General features: G+C 39.6%; 2 protein-coding genes across 13 annotated transcripts in view; one reads left to right on the top strand and one right to left on the bottom strand.

Annotated features, from left to right (window-relative positions):
• ascc2 (activating signal cointegrator 1 complex subunit 2) overlaps positions 1 to 2,145 on the bottom strand; it is a 47,916-nt gene extending 45,771 nt beyond the window's left edge. For 2 of the 3 annotated variants that reach the window (XM_072247875.1, XM_072247873.1), the window contains exon 1: positions 2,074 to 2,145. The gene's annotated coding sequence lies outside the window, so the exon portion shown is untranslated. Of the gene's footprint in view, positions 1 to 2,068 lie in introns of all 3 variants that reach the window. The other variant, XM_072247874.1, reaches the window with a different exon arrangement.
• A 172-nt stretch (positions 2,146 to 2,317) lies between these two features.
• Positions 2,318 to 24,003, top strand: part of mtmr3 (myotubularin related protein 3) — an 81,401-nt gene continuing 59,715 nt past the window's right edge. For all 10 annotated transcript variants that reach the window (XR_011883721.1, XR_011883720.1, XM_072247899.1 and 7 more), the window contains exon 1: positions 2,318 to 2,518. The gene's annotated coding sequence lies outside the window, so the exon portion shown is untranslated. The remainder of the gene's footprint in view (positions 2,519 to 24,003) is intronic.

The following is a 24,003-nucleotide window of genomic DNA, read 5'->3' on the forward strand; positions in this document are numbered from 1 at the left end:
CTGTACTTTCTCTGCAGTCTGCTATTGTTTTACTTTGTGCTACCTCAGTGCATTGCTGCAATGAATTGTTCTGTATGAATGGTATGCAAGGCAAGTTTTTCCAGTCCCTCAATACACACAGCAACAGTAAACCAATCTATACCTACATTGAGGAGACTCATAGTTACAGTTGTACCCTCATCTTTAATTTCTTGCCTAATGCCATTCTCTACATTACCATCACTGTTTGGAACTCCCTCTAACGTTTTCTGCTCTTGGTTTCATCAATACGGATTCCATGTTCAGTTCTCAGAGCTAATATTTTTGCTCACTATTGTACTGACTGCTGCTGTAGTGATGATGCTCCTGCACCTTCGTTCACGCTTTGCTTCTCTTCCAGAATGTTCAGTTCCCAACCCTGGTTACTCTGCAGCCACGTTTCTGTAACTGCAACTACTTGTACTGTTATTTTCTACTTTTAACAAACTGTCAGCAATGATTAACATAAAATTTCCTCGACTTCAGAGTAAGCCAGCCATATAAATGAGTATACTAACACAATATTTTAAAAAAACTATCTGCAGACCCACTGTCAAATTTCTGATTTTCTTTGTGCAACTTAAGATCTTAATCACAATAATAAAAGACACTGAACAAATTTGAGGTAATCATAAATGTACCAAACTGCTTGCTTCATTAGGTGCAGTAAGCCAACTAAAATGCAAAAAACAAAAACAACAGGAATTCTGTAGATGCTGGAAATTCAAGCAACACACATCAAAGTTGCTGGTGAACGCAGCAGGCCAGGCAGCATCTCTAGGAAGAGGTGCAGTCCACGTTTCAGGCTGAGACCCTTTGTCAGGACTAACTGAAGGAAGAGCTAGTAAGAGATTTGAAAGCGGGAGGGAGAGGGGGAGATCCAAAATGATAGGAGAAGACAGGAGGGAGAGGGATGGAGCCAAGAGCTGGACAGGTGATAGGCAAAGGGGATATGGAGGATCATGGGACAGGAGGTCCGGGGAGAAAGACAAAGGGGGGGGGGAACCCAGAGGATGGGCAAAGGGTATAGTCAGAGGGACAGAGGGAGAAAAAGGAGAGTGAGAGAAACAATGTGTGTATAAAAATAAATAACGGATGGGGTACGAGGGGGAGATTTATTTTTATACACACATTCTTTCTCTCACTCTCCTTTTTCTCCCTCTGTCCCTCTGACTATACCCCTTGCCCATCCTCTGGGATCCCCACCCCCTTTGTCTTTCTCCCCGGACCTCCTGTCCCATGATCCTCTCATATCCCCTTTGCCAATCACCTGTCCAGCTCTTGGCCCCATCCCTCCCCCCTCCTGTCTTCTCCTATCATTTTGGATCTCCCCCTCCCAAATCTCTTACTAGCTCTTCTTTCAGTTAGTCCTGACGAAGGGTCTCGGCCTGAAACGTCGACTGTACCTCTTCCTAGAGATGCTGCCTGGCCTGTGGCGTTCACCAGCAACTTTGATAAAATGCAAAAAACCCACTTTGAAGATAGGAAGATCGTATCACAGAAGTTATGATCCAATATATTTCCTTCTCCATCATCTAGCTCAGTTCGTTTGCTGTTGATTTCTCTAGGCACATACAAGATCAACTGAAAGATCAAAAGCCTGAAACATCAGGTCTGTATCCACCAAAGTTCCCAGTCAGCTTTTTCTAGTATTTAAAGGACTCAAAGCACATTTATTATCAAAGTATATATGCAGTATACAATCCTGAGATTCGTTTTCCCTGTAGACAGCCACGAAACAAGAATCATGGAACCCGTTCAAAGAAAAACAAACCCTCTGTATTTATTTGAAATTTCAAAAGCCTGCAGTATCTGACGTCAGAAACATGTAGAACAATGTATTTGTTTTATCACTGAACATCCTCACAAGTTAAATCAATGGGTAATAAAATATAACCATTCTCAAGAAGACAAGTATCATGTCCAAAGTCCTAGATTCACTTCCTATGTCACACATAAAGGCAGAGAAACGTTGTCATAAATGCGATTTGACAAAGAAACGAGCTCTGTATAACTTAACATTTACAGAATTATTTGCTTAGGATCAAACCTTACAGCAAACTTCACTGCTCTCAGTGAAACCCAAACGCCAACACCGGACCTCGCCAGACTGCGGACAAGCTCTACCGGTTCAAAGGGCGTTTCCAAGGAGTTGACGTGGCCCGCAGTAGCTCCGTTTGAAAACAAATGGCCGCGCTTCGCCAGAGGGGGCGCGGCGCGGCGCTCGTTCGTGAGCGCGCGTGGCCGCCGTGTGACGGCCCCGCTCGTGACGTAGTGAGAGTAGTTGACGTTCCCCTCCCCTCCCGCCGCCATGTTCTGAGCCGGAATCCCATCTCCTTGGAAAGAAAAATAATAACAAATCAGAATGACCTTTCTCTAGTGAAATAAAAAGGCAGCTCCGGACATCGAGGAGGCTTGTATTCGAGTGTTCCCGGACAGAAAGGGCAGTTTTATGTTGTTTGCGCTGGGGGAAGAAGCCGGTAGCTGGTCTGGTGCTCAGGTTAGTTTACAAGTTGTTTGCTTTCAGGGTGTCCGCCCTCCATCTTGACAGCGTTCAGGGATATGCGCCGTATGCGCGCTGCTTGGCTTTTAGTTTCCTTTTATTCATAAAGCCCAGCCATCTATTTCGTAGACGACATCCCCGTCCTGTTGAAATGTCAGCCCCGAATGGCATTTTAACGGGCGCATTGTAGCCTGAGCTGAGTTTTTAAACTGGATTGGAGCCGCCGCAGTTTTATTGAATGAGTAGTCGTGGGATTAGTTCGTGAGGGTTTGGTGCTGCTCAGCTGATGTAGTTCTCTGTCCAACGTGGCTGCGTTTTTCTCCTTCGCTAGGTGTTTATAATGAAATATTTTGGGCGCCTTCCGTCTCCCATCCCTCCTCTTCCTCCCCCCCCCTCGCCCCCAGTTTGAGGTTAATGTGAGGGGGTTGAAATATTTAGTTTCATGCTGCAGTTCATGCTTTCTAATCACTTCAATTGAAAATTCCCAGTATCATAAACAGCTTAAATATAATCAATGTTTTAAACGCATCTTTTGTAGATAACTGCGGTTCTGTTTTGCGAAGTGTGCAATCAAAGGACATTTTATTTTTGATAATCGATTTATTACCATTGTTATTTAAATGTTACTGAAAGCCACGTAGTGTGCCGAGTGATTCTGAGATACTACTGTTTCTTTAATATATCAATATATGCTTCATTTACACATCTATTTAAAATCTAACGTAATTTTAAGCAAAATAGGCATCGTGTCCGTTGATATTTTCTAATTCTCACCTTTAAGTTCATTTCTATCACCTAGTGTGACATGTAATGATAACACTGGTTTTTATAAGCAGTGCTAAGTGATAAATCGTCAAGAAAATCGTGAATATAAGTTGAAAAGAATCGTTGTAAGATGCCACACTACATAATTTTTTGGATGCTCATTGAATACACGAGCCCTCGTGATTTCTATGAGGTAAATCCCCGGGAGAGCATTGCCGCTTTGCAACATTCGCTTTTTTCTTATGCCTTTTGTCATTTGATTAGAGTAAGGTCAGGCTGTTTCTGAGTAAGAACTTTAAAATTAGAATTTAAATTTCTGGTAAGAGAATCTACGGGAACTTAGGTCTGAATATTTACCCATAAATGACTACAGTATAAGAATATTTACTCATCAAATGACTACAATGTCCCTGAATCAACCTGTGGCTTCACTTGCCACCTTGAGTGTGATATCAGAATCAAGGTGTGCTTTAAAGCTGATAAACTGACTAATCTAGGTAGTAAAATGTAAATTTGTGGATAATTAAACCAACTGCTCTGAATCAGACTTAAAAGGAAATTCATGAATGTATCTTGAATATAGAACAATTCTGCTTTTCAGGGGTGAAGTAAGTCCTATGTGAAACTGTCATATTTTTAAAATTTTCAATCTTAAAATGCTAACACATTTTAAATGAATGTAGTTTTAAGGGTGCAAATGCTGGTGATGTAGTGCATTGTGAATAATTTTAATGCTCAATTGTATTTTAGGTGTAAAGCTAAATGCCTGAAACTGCACTTCAAAACCAAGAATGTTTTCCATTAAAGTAGATGATTTAACTTATGACACCAGATTGTATTTTATTTTTGAAATTTGTTCTTTATCATATCATCTTTTCTAAGCTTTGATTTATGAAGTTACTCTGAAGTGGTTTTCTCTAATCACTTTGTTTTGATTGGCCAATACATCACATTGCATTTGTAACTTTGAGCTGTTGTGTTGCAGCCTCAAAACTCTGAGAATGTATACAGAAACTTAATTCAAGCATGGTAAGGCATCTAAGGTCATTAATACTGTAAAGTTTCAATGTGCAATCATAGGAAGCTTGGTATTCTGGGTCCAATTTAATGCTGCTCTTTGGGATGGAGAAGGTAGTGATTGAGTTCGAAGCAGTATTTCGATATCTATAGGTATATGGGAATATGGTTGACAATCGTATAATTCATCTTGTTAATCTTGCAATCAGCTGCATCTTTTTTTTTGTTCCAACTAAATTTGACATGTTATATTCTTTCTGTTACTTTAGGGAATTTATGTTTGGTTTGTACCATTTTTGATGTAAAGATTTGGCTTTGTTTTGATATTGGTAACTGGATATCATGTACATGCTACAGTTGGTGGGTAATTACGTACAGTGGTGAACAAATATGGCGTTTTCTAAACTATTTGTTTCTATAATGTTAAAATGTGCTGAATAATACTGAACCAAATTAACTAGTTGGAGTCGGAGCTTGAGATTTCCCCTGCATCTTCCATAAAGAAATGCTGTCCTGAGATATACCAGACTCCCAACAGTGACAGTCAGACTTCCATGTAGCAATGCACAAAAAAATTCAAAAAGTCCACTATGCTTTTGATAGCTAGAAAATCATGAATCCAACTTTGCCAGGTGTAAACACTGAACAATTTAACGGATTCTTCAGAACGGTGGCATCCATCATTAATGACCCCCTTCACCCAGGACCTGCCCTGTTCTTTTTGCTGCCATCAGGGAGAAGGTACAAGAGCCTGAAGACACACATTCAACAATTCAGTTTCTTCCCTGCTACCATCTGATTTCTGAATGGACATCGAACCCATGAACACTACCTCACTTCTTTATTTCCACTTTTTGCACTAATTTAATTTAAATATATAAATCCACATATTTTTCTGTAATTATTACATTGTACTGCTGCTGCAAAGACAATAAAATTCAGGACATATGTTGGTGATATTCAACCTGATTCTGAGATTTAAAATTGTTTTGACTAGGCTTGGCATTTAGAATCTATACTTAAGTTTAGGGCTTTGCACAACATTTGTGGATTTTTATTCCATTTAAATGGATAAGGACAGAATATTGTGCATTTACCAACAAGATCTATAAATTAGCTCTTTTGTAATGAAGCTAATTATTCATCTTCATTTGGATTTCTAAACTGGTTTTATTTTTTTTAACCACTCAACATTTTTCCTGAAAAGACTGTGGCCAAGGTATAAGCTAATACTTAGAATAATGGTTGGCCTTTTGCCCCTTGGACACTGGTGAGCTTCAACAGCTAATGTAAATTACTTATTGGAGCCATTTGAGAGGCAGCCCTCTTTTGCTGACTAATTGTATGTGTTTGTATTTTCAGCGCAAGGTAGTGAATCAGATATTTCTTGCCCAACTTTAAATTGTGCCTATATTGCTGCCTCCTGAGATTAAAAACTTGGCACAAACCCATATCAGTTTTGTAAAATTTATGACTGCATAGCTGAGCCATTTGCTGTATTTATATATAAAAAAACACCATCAGTGGAACCTTCAACCTGTTAGGAAAACATTTTGGATCCATACTGAGTTTGGATCTTCGGAATACTTGAAATTTAAAACTCTTGCTTTAATACTTCGGCTGCTTTTTCCCTTCCTAGCCATCTAATCTCTTCCAGTCAATAGAACTTTGAGAATTTTGCATTTGTTACCAAGCAGTTCTCTTGCTCTCAGCAGAAATACTGACCTATAACCCTCAAACTTTGGAATTGTAATGAAAGTTTCCACTTTTTTTTTCTTTGAGATCATCTTAAAACTTTACGCCACCCTGATATTCTGTCCTTTGGGTTGTTACATTGAAGATTTCTTGGGACATTTAAAACTTTGTGCAGTGTAAAACCTTGCATATTTTTTATTTTGTGTATCTGGCAGACAAATTCCACTTTTGAATAGCTTATAATCTGTTACTGAAGCGAGGCCGTGCTGGTGAAAATCACAAATGTTGTGTAGCGTGATTTACTACGGTCTGTAATTGTTGCCCCAGCTTGCAGCATTTGAAATGTTCAACTAGTGCATCACGAAGTTTCATCTGTGCATACATTGACCTAGGATGTTTTCAATCAAAGCTTCGTGTATATTTGCACAAAGCAAACTGATCTCAGTTGCTCTGAAATTAAATAGTTTGCTTGGTGCAGCAGAAGGCTGGGATCATGGTGGGGAAGGAATTAATCTTAAGTTCTTGTTCCCAGTTTTTACTCAAAGATGCTCATGTGGACATTGGTTGAGAGCATAATAAAACTTAATGATAGTGTTTTTCTTAATTAGCTTGCTGAAACCGAGGCTTGTAAATTTTTTTAAAAAGAAGCATTAAATGGCTGGAACTTAAGCTCAGGAGAGGCCGTATGAATGCAGAAAAATACAATGAAAACATTGTCTTTTTTATCATGTTTTGTTATTTATTTGGAATGAATATAGTCCTTGATTGTGTGAAAAAATAGTTGGCAAGTAATGAAAAATAATGAAGTCAAATTAGCAATGGCACTCAGAGCAATGTTAGTAGGCAATAGAATAGACTATTATGTAGTTGTATTGAGGATTAGTAAATTACCCATTCACCTTTAATTTTAAACTCTGGTTTAGTTGGTGCTTCTTTTATGTCAATTGGGGCTAAATAAAATACAGCTAGGCAGATGCACATTTTCAACATCAAACTATTCCATCCTTTGTCACTGTTAGGCCAAATGTTTTTCTTAGTTTAATGGCTGGAAAATTAGTTTTTCTTAAAATAAAGTATTAATTTGATTTCAAATGAAGCTTTTCCCAGTGCAGCAGGTTTCTCTTTCTCTAGTACTGGTACCAGCATCCCATAAATCTGAACCTATTTCTCCTATATCAGTTTTTAACCATGCATTTACTTATCTAATCTTATTTACCCTTTACCAATTTATACTTAAATCAGCTAATAATGACTGTTTACTGCAGAGAACAATGCCCATCCACTGTGCTTTTGGACTTAATTTTTTCCCTTTATGCACCCACGCCCACTCAGTATCACAGGGAATTTGCATATCCCCTCTGCTCTCATCCAAGCTAGTAGCAAGAGCATCATACCTGTTAGACAAAGGTAAGGACTATGGTTCCTATGAAGATATGTAATTAATCCCCTGCTTGTCTCTTACAATCACTCTTTGCTTTCTGTGCACTGATCAAATTTGGGATAATTAATCGGCATTCTAGAATGGTGTCTACAAGGCTTTCCCACTTCCCCTTTCCCTTTTCAGTCTGGAGGTCAGAATCATGTTTTTTTTCAATTCTGAGCCACAATTCATTGAGCAGCAACACATATCAAAGTTGCTGGTGAACGCAGCAGGCCAGGCAGCATCTCTAGGAAGAGGTACAGACGACGTTTCGGGCCGAGACCCTTCGTCAGGACTAACTGAAGGAACAGCTAGTAAGAGATTTGGAAGTGGGAGGGGGAGATCCAAAATGATAGGAGAAGACAGGAGGGGGAGGGATGCAGCCAAGAGCTGGACAGGTGATTGCCAAAAGGGATATGTGTGGATCATGGGACAGGAGACCCAGGGAGAAGGAAAAGGGGGAGGGGGGAACCCAGAGGATGGGCAAGGGATATAGTCAGAGGGAGGAAAAAGGAGAGAGAGAGAGAGAGGGAGAGAAAGAATGTGTGTGTGTATATAAATAACGGATGGGGTACGAGGGGGAGGTGGTGCATTAGCGGAAGTTAAAGAAGTCAATATTCATGCCATCAGATTGGAGGCTACCGAGGCGGAATATAAGGTGTTATTCCTCCAACCTGAGTGTGGCTTCATCTTTACAGTAGAGGAGGCCGTGGATAGACATATCAGAATGGGAATGGGATGTGGAATTAAAATGTGTGGCCGCTGGGAGATCCTGCTTTCTCTGGCGAAACATTTGCTGGTTTGGATTTCATTATTTTAGACATGTACACTCGGTGGCCACTTTATTAGCAGTGGAACATGGTGTAGTCTTCTGCTGCTGTAACTCATCCACTTCAAGGTTTCATCTGTTGTGCATTCATAAATGCTCTTCTGCACATCACTGTTGTAATACGTTGTTATTTGAATTACTATTGCCTTCCTGTCAGCTTGAACAGTCTGGCCATTCTCCTGACTTCTCATTAAAAGGTGTTATCGCCCATAGAATTACCGAATGCTAGGTTTTTTTTGTTTTGTTTTTTGCATTATTCTCTGTAATCTTGAGACTACTTGTGAAAATTTCCAAGGGATCAGCAGTTTCTGAGATAGTCAAACCCACCCTGTCTGGCACCAAAAATCATTCCATGGTCAAAGCCACTTAGATCACATTTCTTCTCCAATCTGATGATTTGGGCTGAACAACAATTGAATCTCTAGTCCACGTCTGCATGTTTTTGTGCATTGAGTTGCTGCCACATGATTGGCTGATCAGATATCTGCATTATCGAGCAGGAATACGGGTGTACCTAATAAAGTGGCCACTGAGTGTAGTGCTTTTTCTTTCATAAATTTTGGGCCATTCATAAAGAATGGAGAAAAAATACCCAACCATCAACTGATGTTTGAATATTGATAACATGTGTAATCTAACATTCCTATTATGTGGAATTATTTGAGCCAACTTGAAAACTTAAAATTACATGTAACAATGTTACATGCTGTAGCATGCATTTTTTTTTCTGGCACTTTTAAGAGAGATGTGTGCCAAATTCTGAGATTGCCACAAAATGAATTCATGTAATCAGTTGGCAAAGAAATCCAGAAAAAGCTATCAGACAGCTCTAAATTTCTGAAAGGTTCATAATTAATACAACCATTTATTTTTAAGATCTTTATGCAAGTTAACTGTCAGTTATGATTAAGTTATTTTTTAAATTGTTTATTCATCACTATAGTCTTTTGTTTTCGTTCACAATTATAACTTGAAGTTGCTATCTGGTTGTAAATTGCAACATGAGCAGCAGGATAAATGTACAAGCAAAATATTTGGAGTGTTGTATTTTGCAATGAGTTAACAACCCATCTATTAATCTAGAGTTCTAAAGTGCAGCAAAATTGTTACCTTCACTTGTTTGAAATCTATTAACCTCAGATGTTAGGAGGGATTTTGTTAAATAAATTGTGATAGGTGGGTGGTTCAAATGCAAACAACTTTCAAAGCAATTTCTTAGTACGTTTTTGGAGATTAAATAACTGAATTCTATTTTATTGTAAGGAATAAAATAGAATTTTATTTGTTTCTGCTAATTACATGACGTTCCAAAATTTCCTAGTGCAGAATACTTTCAAAGCGATGCAGATTTATTATTTAATTGTTTATGCTTTTTTAATGTTGAAAACTTTTAGACTACTGCACCTTCCTCCTTTAATGTGGTCCAACGATACCATTTTCTTTGAATAATTGAATACTTTTTCAAAAGTTCAGATTTTTGTATGGTAAAAGTCATATTCCTAACTCTATCTGTATTATTTACAAAAACATTCCAGGTGGATCTATATATTAAACTTTCCAAATTCTTGTTTACCAATGATGCAATCAAAAATTTAGACCCCCTTCCACATAGTTCCTAGCAGTTGAAGTGCATCAAATTATTCTCTGATAGTTTTACTCAAATGCAGTTTAAAAGAAAAACTTATCTGATTATGAATCTAATATGATACACATGTCAAACATTGCAATGTGACTCATTAATTTGAACTATTTCATGGTGGGGGAAATAAAAAGAACAAAATAAAGACTGGAATTTTCAAAAACCATACCACCTGGGATAAAAATACGTCAAGTGTGTCCACATCTGCTCTTTTTTTTTTGTTGCAGCGATCACTTTGTGCACAACAGTGAAGTGTTCTATGATTGATGGAATCTTAGAACTTTGGGAGATGATTCAGGTGAAGTGTAAAGATTTCATGACAATGTTGATATAGACAAAAGGGTGTTGATTCAAAACCTCAGGTTACAAATGTGTCAACTCCTTGTATGTAGTAAGACTCCCAAAGTAGAATCCTTCTTAAATTAAAATCAAGACCGTCATTAGGAAATTTTGGAATGTCATGTAATTAGCAGAAACAGATAAAATTCTATTTTATTCCTTACAATAAAATAGAATTCAGTTACTTAATCTCCAAAAATGCACGATGAAATTGATTTTAAAATTGTGGACATAACCAAATCTGGAGGATAGAAAATGGGAAGGTAAGGAGAGAGCCAGTCTGTCTATAATAAATTGCAATAAGGCATTAATAGCCTTGAATTAGTAGTTAATTAATAAAGTAATTCATGCACAGAAGTGGTAGGGAACACATGCAAAATGCTAGGGGAACTCAGTGGGCCAGTCAGCATCTATGGAAAACAGAACAGTTGACGTCCCAGCCCAAAACTTCGACCGTAATCTTTCCACTGTTGCCTGGCCTGTTGAGCTCCTCCAGCATTTTGGTGTGTTGGTTGGGTTTCTAGTATCTGCAGATTTTATCTTGTTTGAAAGGGTAGGGAAGATAGTTTTGCTTGAAATATTTGAATCTAAGTAGAAGCACAAGTATTTACAAATACACTAATCACTAAAAAGTTGTGATGTAAGGGATAGTAATGTTTTTTTTTGGGGGGGGGGAACCAGGCCCTAAGATGGAACTAAATATCAGAGAATTTGTGAAACTTTTATCTAGGTAGATCGAAACAGCCCATTTGATGATAATAGAAAAAGGAGAGGATACACATAGATTCACAAGAACTCTATAGCCTTGTTCTGAAACTAATATGGAAAGTATAGGCAGGGTCTCAACTTGGAATGGAATTACTATGTTTTGATAGAGTAAATAAAGCCATTATTAGAAACAGGAAAATTGGATGTTTAGGGAGTGATATGATGTTTTAGAAACTAAAAGTTTACAGCCAAGGAAGTGGTTAAAGTAAATAGTCCTTAATATATTTAAGGAAAGGGTAGATCTCCCTATGAGCAAGATGCAGAGAGTGCCTCATCTGCCAATGTGTAGATTAGTTGATTTGTCTTACATTGTATAATATTCTGTGAAGGATTAATTGTTTGCTGTTTTGCCGTCTCATGAATAAAATTTTATGGAACTGTTTTGGAAGATATTTGCCTTGTGTTCTGAAAGTATAGTGGAGAAGCATATTTGTTAATAAGTAAGCTTTCAGGAATTTTTTTAAAAAAGGCACAATGCAAAATGCAATTTCAACCCAGCAACTGAACTTGACCTGAATATTGTTACTACAATGCACTGCAAACCAGTGACTCTGAAGTCTTGCCAGTGGGTATCAAATTGTACTGAAGCTCTCTGAATGTTTTAAGCAAACCTTTGGGAATTTTTTTTAAATAACTATTGAAATGTTTAAAATTGAATAGCTTTATCAAATGTACAGAAGATGTAATGCCCCTAAAATGTTGAAAACCAATTTCTTCACATAATGGGTTTAAATTTAATTTTTTTTTAAACTTGGATTTTATATGGAGCAAATGAGATCCACTTTAAATTTCAACAGTTTAAGCATTCTAATAACAGTATGAGTTGGTAAGGATGTAAAAACAGATAGAATCCTGGCTATTCTAGTGAATGGTGAAGGATAGGAAATGTTGTTCTGGGTTCTCCCCACCTTTCCAATCCTGATGAAGTGTCTCAGCCCAAAATGTCCACTGTTCATTTCTCCCCGTAGATGCTGCCTGACATGCTGAGTTCTTCCAGCATGCATGTGTGTGCTGGTCACGTAGGAAATGAGCATTTAAAGGAAAAGTTGCTGTTTCTACAAAATGTGAAATGAGTTATTACCAGGGATGAAAATTGAGGCTTTAAAATCTGAGGATAAAATGCCTTTTAAGTAAACTCTCTACTTTTTGAAAGGAAAGGCAGTCTAGTTAAAGGAGATGCCATCTTTCAATAAGTATGAACAAAGTTGATATTAAACCTTTAAAGTTGTACAATGTTACGTGACCATGGGTTTCGTTTACTGTGGGTGTCACTTTAAGCGCCTGGACAAGGCGGGAGTATGACATCAGTATAACAAAATGCGGACAGACTGCTGGGACACGATAGAGAGAGACACGAGATATCGGACTTCGAGCCGGAGCTCGCTACGGTAATGGGTGAAGTTTGATACTTTCCCATGCCCAAAGGATTGGGTGAATGAGTGGCACACAGTGCATATTGGATATGTGACTGTCACTACTTATGATCCATACATGGATTTTTGGAGTATTCTGTGGTGACCACTTTCATTAACCCTTACATGGATTCAGATGTGTTATGTGGTGTCCACTTGTGCTAAGGAATATTCCGTGACTGTCGCCTTGTAGTATCTCTGCGTGGATTTCGGAATACAACTCGATGGCTGAGATCTTCTGTGACTGTTGCTTCGTTTTCCCAGCGTGGGACCTGTGGAATTCTTTGTGATCGTCTCCTTATTGCATTTTAATGTGGATTTACAAATTTCTCCCCTCACCTAATCCGTGGATAGCTGAAACTTTTCAACTTGCCATTTTGAAACTTTAAGAACTGTTCCTCAGCTTGATAGTTTAGGAGCCACAAGCACATAACACTGTCAATTTCTGTTTAGAAGAGTAGTTTGTTTAATTTTCTATATTTTGAGTAGATACTAATAAATAGTGGTTTAACATTAAACCCTGACTCAGTTTGTGGTCTGTTGCTGCTGGTATGTAACAACAATCACAAACTACGTTTAAAGTGAGCAGATGCAAACAACAGCATCTGTTGCACTGCAGTATTGTAAATTTTGTTATATGCATGATATGCTTTTCCACAATATCTTTGGCTTTGCTATACTGCCTTGTTTACTTTGAAATGTTTTAATAAATGCATGGAATGAAATTCTGATGCTGTGAATTTTTGAAACAAATTAATTTTTGAGCTTGAGGGGGGAGGGGGTCCTTGGAGAACTCATAGCTAATTAGTCTCCAGTGCCTCCTGGTGGTCAGTTACATAAATATTGATGTTGATTTGGAAAGGTTAATTTCAAAGTAAATTTATTATCAAAGTACATCCATGCCACCATAAACTGATTCATTTTCTTGTAGACATACTTAATACATCCATAATAGAATTAAAACCATCATAGTATCAGTGAAAGACTGCACTGACTTGAGAGTTCAACCGGTGTGCAAAAGAGTAGAGACTGCGCAATACAAAAAAAAGATAAATAATAATATATAAGCAATTAATATTGAGAACATGAGATGAAGAGTCCTTGAAAGAGAATCTATTGGTTGAGGTAACATTTCAATAATGTGGCGAGTGAAGTTGCCCCTTTCAGTTCAGCATGGTTGAGGGGTAATAAATGTTCCTAAACCTGGTGGTAAGTCCTGGAGCTTCTGTATCTTCCCAATGGCAGCAATGAGAAGAGAGCATGAGCTGGGTAGTGAGGGTCCTGTTGATGGATGCTGCTTTCCTGCGACAATGCTTCATGTAGATGTGCTTAGTGCTAGGAAGGACTTTCTCTATGATGGACGGAGCCATATCCACCACTTTTCATGAAGGCTGCTCGCATGTTGGCCTCAAACTGAAATCACAGGATCCTTGGGGGCTGTGGAAGTTCGTGATGGCTCCTCCATGTTTTGACGGTCAAAGTGAGCATAGCAGGCATTGAGCTTATCTGGAAGTGAAGTCCTGTTTCCTATGTTGCTTGATTTTTACTTTATAACGGGTGATAGCATTCAAGCACTCCCACAACTGTTGAGCATCCTCCTTTGACTCAAGTTCAGTCTGAATCAAATCAGTGGTTCAAATAATGCAGTTGCAAAACGGAGGAGATAAAAAATACTAAAAGCAAAAGATATCTTAAAAATTCTCAGCATCTTAGTACTCAATCTAAGTAGTTTTAAATGTATTATGTTTTAAATTCACCTCTGAAATAAAAGCTATCATCTCCATTTTCAGTTGCAGATCATAGTGAATCAGTGATTGCTAACTATTCTTGGCCACTTTTTTACTCTCCTTGTTCTCCGTACATCCATTCTTGATATTAAGTTTGTCAACTCTATTTCTATACCCCATTTTGCTTTTACCATATCAAGCACTCGTCTCCTTTAGCTGAGCACACAATTCATGAATACTTAAATATTTCCCTTGCCCCAGTGTGTCGCCATCATAAATGGTTGCATTTTCTCAGATGTACTCGTCTTCTCCATTCTACCAGCTTTCCAACTTATCATTATTCTGCTCCTGAAAACTCAATTTTCTGCTCCTTTGTTGTGTCATTCTATACTGACCTGCTTTGCCTTGTTAAGATCTTAAACGTGTTGCCATAGTGCTTCATACCCACATTCTAAAACTTTCTCCTTTTAATCTGCAGATCTTCCAGCACACTGAAGATTACTTAATCTTGTTATTAAAGCCTGCTTTTGTGACTGCAGTCATGCTGTAGTATCCCTTCTTGCTATTGGATAGTGTTACTCACACATTTCTGAAGCCTATTTAGTGGAGACCCTCAAGTCATCGTGTTATGGTTCTAGCCTTGATCCATTCTTTAGTTCTGTCCAGACATTGAGTACAATCTCTACAAACAGGATGAACTTTTATATGCTTAATCAATGTTCAAATGGTTATCTTTCCTCTGTACATTGTATGACAAATGTTTTCTGTAAAATCCACATGAAATCTTTTTTTGACTGGGCTTAGTGATCTTAAATTTACAAACATTTGGAGCATTTTTTTCTTGTGTGAAATAATTAGGGAACTTGTACAGGCCAAATAAAGCATTATTGCATCTTGTATGGAAATTGTTTTTAAAAAAATTGCTTATGAAATATTGAGTTCAGTAGGATCTAGGAGTGTATGCACATACTTTGATGCAGATTTGATCTGTTTTCGGGTTTCTAAGTTTGACTCTGGGGAAAGCTGATATTAGGAAGGTACTTTAAATGTACATCAAAGCTCTAATAATCCACTATCTAACTTCAGAAGTGCTTGATGGCTCACCAGGTGATGTTTCTTGCATTCCTCTTAAACTGACCAGGACTCTACTTCAAATTCACTAGCATTTATAATTGGAAGTGTATTTGGGTAGACATAACACCCAATAGTTAGGAAAGTTTGCTAGTCAGGTGGCATGGTGTGTCCAACTAAATGGTGGTGCCATAGCTCTACTGTATCGTGTACATAATCATCAGCACTATGTAAATGAAGTTAGAAATACCAAAGGACAAGCATTATAACAACATGGAAAAACCTTCAGTTACAATATAATCAGAGTGGTACGTTTATCTTGTGAACAACAATGTGCCCTTGAATTGCTACTTAGTGTAATATTGTTCGTGGTATTTCAGTTGTTTAACCTCATGTAATCTTGAAAACAAAGTAACTTGCAGTTTGCAAATATTCTATTGATGAACGTACTTCTATGTGGACTACTGGTTCATTTGATTAGGGCAGTCAGTAGCAGAAAAATGGCATGTTAAATTTGTTATTTTGATGTTTCAGAATTTTTTGTGTCCAATCTGGTAAATGATAAACTTCAGAACCTCTGTGGCTCAAGGGCAGGTGTTCACAACTTGACTCATTGATTGCATTAAAACCTGTAGGTTGTTCAGTGAGACAACTATAACTCGTTTGTTCAGTAAGTAGGCACGTTTTCCATGCATTCATATGCAATGGACAGGAGCATGCTAATTAATTTATAAGACTTGTACTGAGACCTGGGTTCAAATCATACCAAGGTAGCTGGAAATTTTGAGTTCAAGTTGTGGAAACCACAACACTCCTTGATAGTTGTAAAAGCCTATTTGATTTATGTTAAACACTTGTTGGCATGTACAGATTCTTCTGTAAATTGGTATCTGTTACCCAAATATGATCATCGTTTAGTAACTTGATGGCAACAAAAGCTTTGTCAACTGGTCAGTCTTGGTTCCCATGCCTACTTGCATGTTTTTTTTTTCTCCACCTTTCCCTTACTGGGCTGAAAATATACCTGTATTTCACATTTCCAGTTTCAGGTCATTAGCCTGAAACATGAATTCTGCTTCTCTCCATAGATGCTACATGATCTGAGTATTTTCAGCACTGTTTTCATTTCAGATCCCAGCATCTTTTATTTATTTTATTTGCAGGATCTGCAACTGTTGGTGTATCTAGTGTGCTTTATCACAGGCAGTCTGTACAGGCTGTGAGATGATACCTTCACACGTAAAGGTGAAATGAATTAGATTATTGTAGATGAGTGGAGCTGTGGTACACTAAATGACATCTACTTATAGTTGAGATGTTAGAAAATGATTGTAAGTTCACTGAATGTTTACAACACTGCATCCCACTCCTTGGACTTGCTTGCTAGTGTAAATTTCTCCCTTCCTCTGTAGCCCTTTAGCTGTTATCTTTACCTTTTGTAAAGTTTGTCCGGAAGGTTTACTTGTCCTCCTTGCAAAGAAATACCCTCTATGCAGTAATTCTAGTGCTTTTTTTTTAAAAGTCTTAACATCGTCCTATTTAATGCCCATCTTCACTTGCTTCACATTCCAAGTGAGTTTGCACAACTTACTTACGACATGAGGGGGGGATCTCACAGAAGCATTCTGAATGTTAAAAGCCCGAACAGATTAGATATGGCAAAGTTATTTCCCATAGTAGGGGATTCTGGGACAAGGGGACGCGGCTTCAGAATTGAAGGACGTCCTTTTAGAACTGAGATGTGGAGGAATTACTTTAGTCAGAGGGTGGTAAGTCTGGAATTCATTGCCATGAGCGGCTGTGGAGGCCAAGTCATTGGGTGTATTTAAGGCAGAAATAGGTTCTTGGTTAACCAGGGCATCAAAGGGTTTGGGTGAAAGTAGGGGAGTGGGGATGACTGGAAGTATTGGATCAGCCCATGACTGAATGGCAGAGCAGACTCGATGGGCTGAATGGCCTATTTCTGCTACTATATCTTATGGTCTTGTGGTCTAACTGGATGAAGCCAAGGCAGGTGTCCAGTTTAGCTACAGGTGAGTATTCAAAGTGGAATTTATTTTCATGCATGCAGTACATGGCATCAAATGTACAGACTTCACAAGAAAAGCAAATTATGCGCAATCTTTTACAAGAAAGAACAATTAGTTGAAATAAAAAGCCTGTTATAATGCAAAAAGTGGTCATAGTGTAGCTGTATGAGGTAATAGAGTTCTGCAGGTTTGATTTAAGAAGCAAATAGTTTATTTTGGTTTGGTTTATTATTGTCACATGTACTGTGATAGTGGACAAACTTGTCTAACACCCTTCATACAGATCAAATCATTACACAGTGCATTGAGATAGAACAAGATAAAATAATAATGCAGAATAAAGTATAAATACTGCAATGGAAGTACAGGGAAACAAAGTAACGGAGTGGCAGGTGATTTTCACCAAGTCCCCAGGTCTCATCCTCAGCACATTGGAGAGAAAAGCTTGTGTACTAACCCGCCCCACTCCATCCTACTTTGCTGTAGTCAATGATCAGCTCTTCTGCTTTATTGATATTGAGCGAATTGTTATCATGACTCCCTGCTACTAAGCTCCCTCTCTTCTTCCTGTACTCTGACTTGCTATTTGTTGAGGTACATCCCACAATGATGGTATCACTTGGAAACATAGTTAAAATGGAATCTGGCCACAGTCATGAATGTGGAGTAGGGGGCTGAGGGTTTCACCTCAGGTTGAGTTATAGAGGGAGGTGATGACTCTCAGCAAGTGCAGTTTGGTGGTGAGTTTGCTTGATTGAAAGGAATTAGCTAGCCTTAACTTGGTGGTATGCCACTTAATGCTTGTACCTCCTGCTTGATGCAACTGCAAGAGGATGTCAAGGCCTTAATGGTGGGGGTGTTTGATAGATGCCGCCTTAAGGCAACATCTCATGTTGGTACTACCAAAGGAGGGGAGGGGTGTGCCCCTGATATATTGGCTGAATCCACTACTCTCTACAGCCTTTTGAATTCCTGGCCATCCAATTGTCATACCAGACCATGCTCCAACCAGTTGGTATTTTCAATAGTACATTTATAGTAGTTTGTTAGTGTTCAATGAAGGCCAAAGCTCCTTATCACCTGAAGGTAAAAACACTGGTGTGACTTCCTTGCGTATCTGTGCTGTGCCCAGGATAGGTCATCTGAAACGTTAACACCTAGGAATTTAAAGCAAGTGACACTCACAACACACTGGAGGAACTCAACAGGTCAGGCAGCATCCATGGAAACGATCAGTCAACGTTTCGGGCCGGAACCCTTCGTCAGGACTGAAGAGGGAAGGGGCAGAGGCCCTATAAAGGTGGTGGTGGTGGGGGGGGGGGTGGGAAGGAGAAGGCTGGTAGGTGCCAGGTGAAAAACCAGTAAGGGGAAAGATAAAGGGGTGGGGGAGGGGAAGCATGGCGGTGATAGGCAGGAAAGGTGAAGAAGGAATAGGGGAAAACACAGTGGTTAGTAGAAGGAGGCAGAACCATGAGGGAAGTAGTAGGCAGCTGGGGGAGGGGGCAGAATGAAATGGGGATAGGGGAAGGGAGGCGGTGGGAATTACTGGAAGTTGGAGAATTCGATGTTCATACCAAGCGGCTGGAGACTACCCAGACGATATATGAGGTGTTGCTCCTCCAACCTGAGTTTAGCCTCATCATGGCAATAGAGGAGGCCATGTATGGAAATATCCTAATGGGAGTGTGAAGCAGAGTTGAAGTGGGTGGCAACCGGGAGATCCTGTCTGTTGTGGCGGACGGAGCAGAGGTGCTCGATGAAGCGGCCCCCCCAGTGTGCATCGGGTTTCACCGATGTGGAGGAGGCCGCACCGGGAGCACTGGATGCAATAGATGACCCCAACAGACACACAAGTGAAGTGTTGCCTCACCTGGAAGGACTGCTTGGGGCCCTGAATGGTGGCAAGAGAGGAGGTGTAGGGACAGGTGTAGCACTTGCGCTTGCAGGGATAAGTGCCGGGTGGGAGATCCATGGGGAGGGACGTGCGGACCAGGGAGTCGCGGAGGGACTGATCCCTGCGGAAAGCAGAGAGGGAAAGATGTGCTTAGTGGTGGGGTCCTGTTGAAGGTGGCAGAAGTTGCGGAGGATAATGTGCTGGATCCGGAGGCTGGTGGGGTGGTAGGTGAGGACAAGGGGAGCTCTGTCCCTGTTGTGGTGGCGGGAGGATGGGGTGAGTGGCCGAAGTGCGGGAAATGGAGGAGATGCGGGTAAGGGCATCATTGATGACGGCAGAAGGGAAACTACGATCCTTAAAGAGGACATTTGAGATGTCCTGGAATGGAAAACCTCATCCTCTGAGCAGATGCGGCGGAGACGGAGGAACTGGGAATAGGGAATGGCATTTTTGCATGTGGCGGGGTGGGAAGAGGTATAGTCGAGGTAGTTATGAGAGTCACTGGGCTTGTGGAAGATGTCAGTGGACAGTCTGTCTCCAGAGATGGAGACAGAGAGATCGAGAAAGGGAAGAGAAGTGTACGAGATAGACCAAGTGAATTTGAGGGCTGGGTGGAAGTTTGAAGTAAAGTCGATGAAATTGATAAGCTCAGCATGTGTGCAGGAAGCAGCACTAATGTAGTCGTCAGTGTAAGGAAGGAGAAGTTGGGGAGCAGTACCAGAATAGTTTTGGAGCACAGACTGTTCCACATAAGGAACGAAGAGGCAGGCATAGCTGGGGCCCATGTGAGTACTCATAGCTACACCCTTGGTCTGAAGAAAGTGGGAAGAGCCAAAAGAGAAGTTATTAAGTGTGGGTACCAGTTCCGCCAACCGGAGGAGGGTAGTGGTGGTGGGAAACTGGTGAGGTCTATTGTCCAGAAAGTAGCGGAGGGCTTTGAGCCCTTCTTGATGGGGAATGGAGGTGTATAAGGATTGGACATCCGTAGTGAAAATGTAGCGGTTGGGACCGGGGAACTGGAAGTTATTGAAGAGGTGGTGAGCATAGGATGTATCCTGGATGTAGGTGGGGAGGGACTGAACTATAGGTGACAAGATGGAGTCCAGGTAGGCAGATACAAGTTCGGTGGGGCAGGAGCAGAGAGAAACTATGGGTCTACTGGGACAGTCAGGCTTGTGGATCTTGGGGAGGAGGTAAAACCGAGCGGTACGGGGTGTGGGAATTATGAGTTTAGTGCCTGAGGATGGAAGGTCTCCAGAGTTGATAAGGGCAGTGATGGTACGGGAGACAATGTTTTGATGTTTTTTGGTGGGGTCCTGTTCCAGGGGTAAGTAAGAGGGGATGTCAGAGAGCTGCCGTTTGGCCTCAGTGAGGTAGAAGTCTGTCTCACTACGGCACCACCTTTGTCTGCAGGTTTGATGGTGAGGTTGGGATTAGTGCGGAGAGAGTGGAGGGCAATGCGTTCAGAGGGAGTGAGGTTGGAACCGGAGAGAGGAGTGGTGAAGTTGAGACGGTTGATGTCTCAGCGACAGTTGGAGATGAAAGTGACCATCTCCACCACTGAGTCGCCAAGGAAGACTGTCACATGTTCACCCTCCTTCCCCTTCTTGGAATCAATTCTTCAGTTTAACTGGCTTTGAACAAGTCGTGCAGTTCTCGAAGTGCTTATGAAGGGGATGGCAGTCATTGTGGCAGGTAACTACACTCCTCCTGGACACTTAAAATAACATTTGTTTTTGAAGCAGATGGGGATCCCAAACTGCAGAAGTAATTGTAATCTTATGATAGCATCAGGTTGTTTATTGACTGGAACTTTAGGTAAAAGCTGCTCTATAAATTATTTCATGTCCCAATTATTTTAAGTAAACTGAGCACTAGATTTCCTGTTTACATTACAATTGTGTAACTTCGATGTTCAGCTGCAGAAAAGATGAAGTATGAAATCGAATGACAAAATAGCAATATTGAACTATTTATAAAAAAAAAAAATTGGTGATATTTTTGAGTAGAGGAAGAAAATAAAGGCATCTTGGTCTATAAGTCAAGGAAGAAATACCTGGACATTTAATGAAATTAATATCAAACCAAGTCAGTGTGGATTTATGAAGGGTAAACAGTTTTTCTAGAGTTCTTTGAGGATGTAACAATCTAAATACAGTGGATTCCAGTTAATTGGACCAGGCCAATCAGGGAAGACATTTTTGTGACCACTGTTAAAGAACAAAAACTAAATCAAAGCTGGGATTCCCTTCATTTATTTGGGGCACTATGCTACTTAATTGGAGAGGGATACTGCTGCCGAACATCTAACTAGTATCAGTCGTGTGCACTTGCGTGACTGTTGCACCATGCTTAGAGATACCTTTTTTTTAAAATAGTGTCAGTTTGTGTTCAGAAAGTAGTGATTTTTTTGTTTTGCCATTAATAGTGAGAAATGAGCAGTATGACAATTCAGAACTGTTTTGCTCACTGCGGTTTCAAGCATTCAGACTTGGGAATGCCAGAAACTGACAGGAATGGAAGTGAAATGATTTCACAACTTCAAGTTAAGAAATTCGAAAAATTTGAAAGTATCAACAATGTTACAATGGAAGTGAAGATCTGGAGGCTGCAGCTGTCGATAGTATTGTATGAAGGCAAGCTATTAACTGAACTATATGTCTGTGCTGATTTTGATCATTTACAGTCGATCAAAAGAATATGGTAATGAATTCCTCCACTCTTAATTATTAGGGACTAATAATTTTATTGTACTGTAGAGGAATTGGTAGTTTTCTAACTTGTTCTGTATTTCATTTAAATACATGAGTTTTTACTTCGTTAAAAGGTTGTTCGTATATCTTTCTAACTACTTCCATGAAACTTCAGCTAATTGGGGCTGCCACTTAATTGGGTCAAAATGTATTGGTCCTGATGTGTCCCAATTAACTGGAATCCACAGTCGATGGGGAAATTATAAATGTAGTGGTATTTGGATTTTCAGAAGTATTTGACAATGTGCCAAAAGACTGGTGCATGTAGTTTTACGGAAATTACATTGGCATGAATTAAAGATTTACTATCCTAGAGAAGAGAAAGTCAAATTAAAGGGGTCTTTTCTAGGCACGAAGAATGTAACTGAAGTCTCTTTCCCACCCATTCTCTTCTCCCTTTTCTCCCGCCCCCCCCCAAAAAAAACCATCCATACTTGGCCCTCGATTATGTGCAATTTTACAATATTAAAGATGGAAGTGTGTAAGATATCCAAATGTTACTTGACCCAACAGCTGATACCAATCAAAGGAATTGATATTTTCAAACTGCATATTAAATTTTAAGAAAACTCATATTTTGAGGAGATGCCTACTTAGTTTAGTACTGCTCTAGTACTTTTCCAGTAACAGTTATGTGTCAGAGGAAAATGAAGTTAAGTTACTTCACCTCTTTCTAGAGATGCTGCCTGGCCTGCTGCATTTACCAGCAACTTTGATGTGTGTTGCTTGAATTTCCAGCATCTGCAGTATTCCTGTTTAAGTTACTTCACTTTTTTTTTGGAAATTGAAACATTTGACCATATGCAATATTTCAGCACAGTGGTGTAGTTAGTAGAGCTGCTGACTGACCTTGGGTGCTGCTTGCGTAAAGCTTGCTGCTCCAGTTTCCCTTCAGATCCAAAAGGCGTGCAGGTTGGTAGCTTAATTAGCCACTGTCTATTGCCCTGAGTTTTGATGAGTAGTAGAACTGTGGGAGGAGTTGATGAGAATGTGAGGAGGGTAAGACCATATTAGTGTAAGTAGGTGGCTGATGGTCACCACAGACTGGGTGGGTTGAAGAGACTTCCCCCTACTGTTCCCACTGTAAATCTGATGCAAAAATGGCTGCGATACACCTGCAACCTAAGTGAAGGAGTTTAAACTGCAACCCATTATATGATTATAGACTCCCAACTGAGCATGTTTGCCTCCAGTTTGTATTGGGCAACTTTAAATTCTTAATGCCAACAACTTCTGTCACCTTGCACGTTTCCACAAAGCACACAATCTGAAGTATATAATAATTTCATCTTTAAATAAAAGATTAGATTGAAAAGTGGGCATATTTTTAACAGCAGTTCTTTCAGATCCAAGAAAACGAGTAGAATGAACAATATCCATGTACTTTCCCATTAACATATAAATCAAATGAAGCAAGGACTTCCCAACTTTATAGAAAACTGAAGAAATTAGTAAGGTTAAAAATGCAATGGATTTGATTTTTATGTTGATCTGCAAAAGTATTTGAGAATCGGGTTTATTATCACCAGCACGTGTGGTTTAAAAATTGGTAACTTAGCACTACAATGCAATACATGATATAGAAGGAAAAAATAAATCATTTAAAGTATATATGTATATTAAATTAAAATAGTGCAACAACAAAAGTAATATATTTTTTTGAAAAGTGAGGTGTTCATGGGTTCAATGTCCATTTAGAAACCGGATGAAAGAGAGGCTGTTCCTGAATCGCTGAGTGTGCCTTCAGCTTCTGTACCTCCTTCCTGATGGTGACAATGAGAAGAGGGCATGCCCAAGGTAATGGGGTCCTTAATAATGGATGTCACCTTTCTGAGGCATCGCTCCTTACAGATGTCTTGGATACTACGGAGGCTAGTACCCAAGATGGAGCTGACGAATCTTAGAACTTCCTGTAGCTTTCGGTCCTTTGCAATAGCCCCCCAAACCAGACAGTGATGCAGAATGTTCTCACTGTACATCTATAGAAGATTAAGTGTTTTAGATAACATACCAAATCTCTTCAAACTCCGAATGAAAACTCTGTTGTCTTGCCACCTTTATTGGTGCATCAATATGTTGAGACCAGGTTAGATCCTCAGATCTTGACACCCAGGAATTTGAAA

Source organism: Mobula birostris, chromosome 31, assembly GCF_030028105.1.
Source record: "Mobula birostris isolate sMobBir1 chromosome 31, sMobBir1.hap1, whole genome shotgun sequence".
Classification (NCBI taxonomy): domain Eukaryota; kingdom Metazoa; phylum Chordata; class Chondrichthyes; order Myliobatiformes; family Myliobatidae; genus Mobula; species Mobula birostris.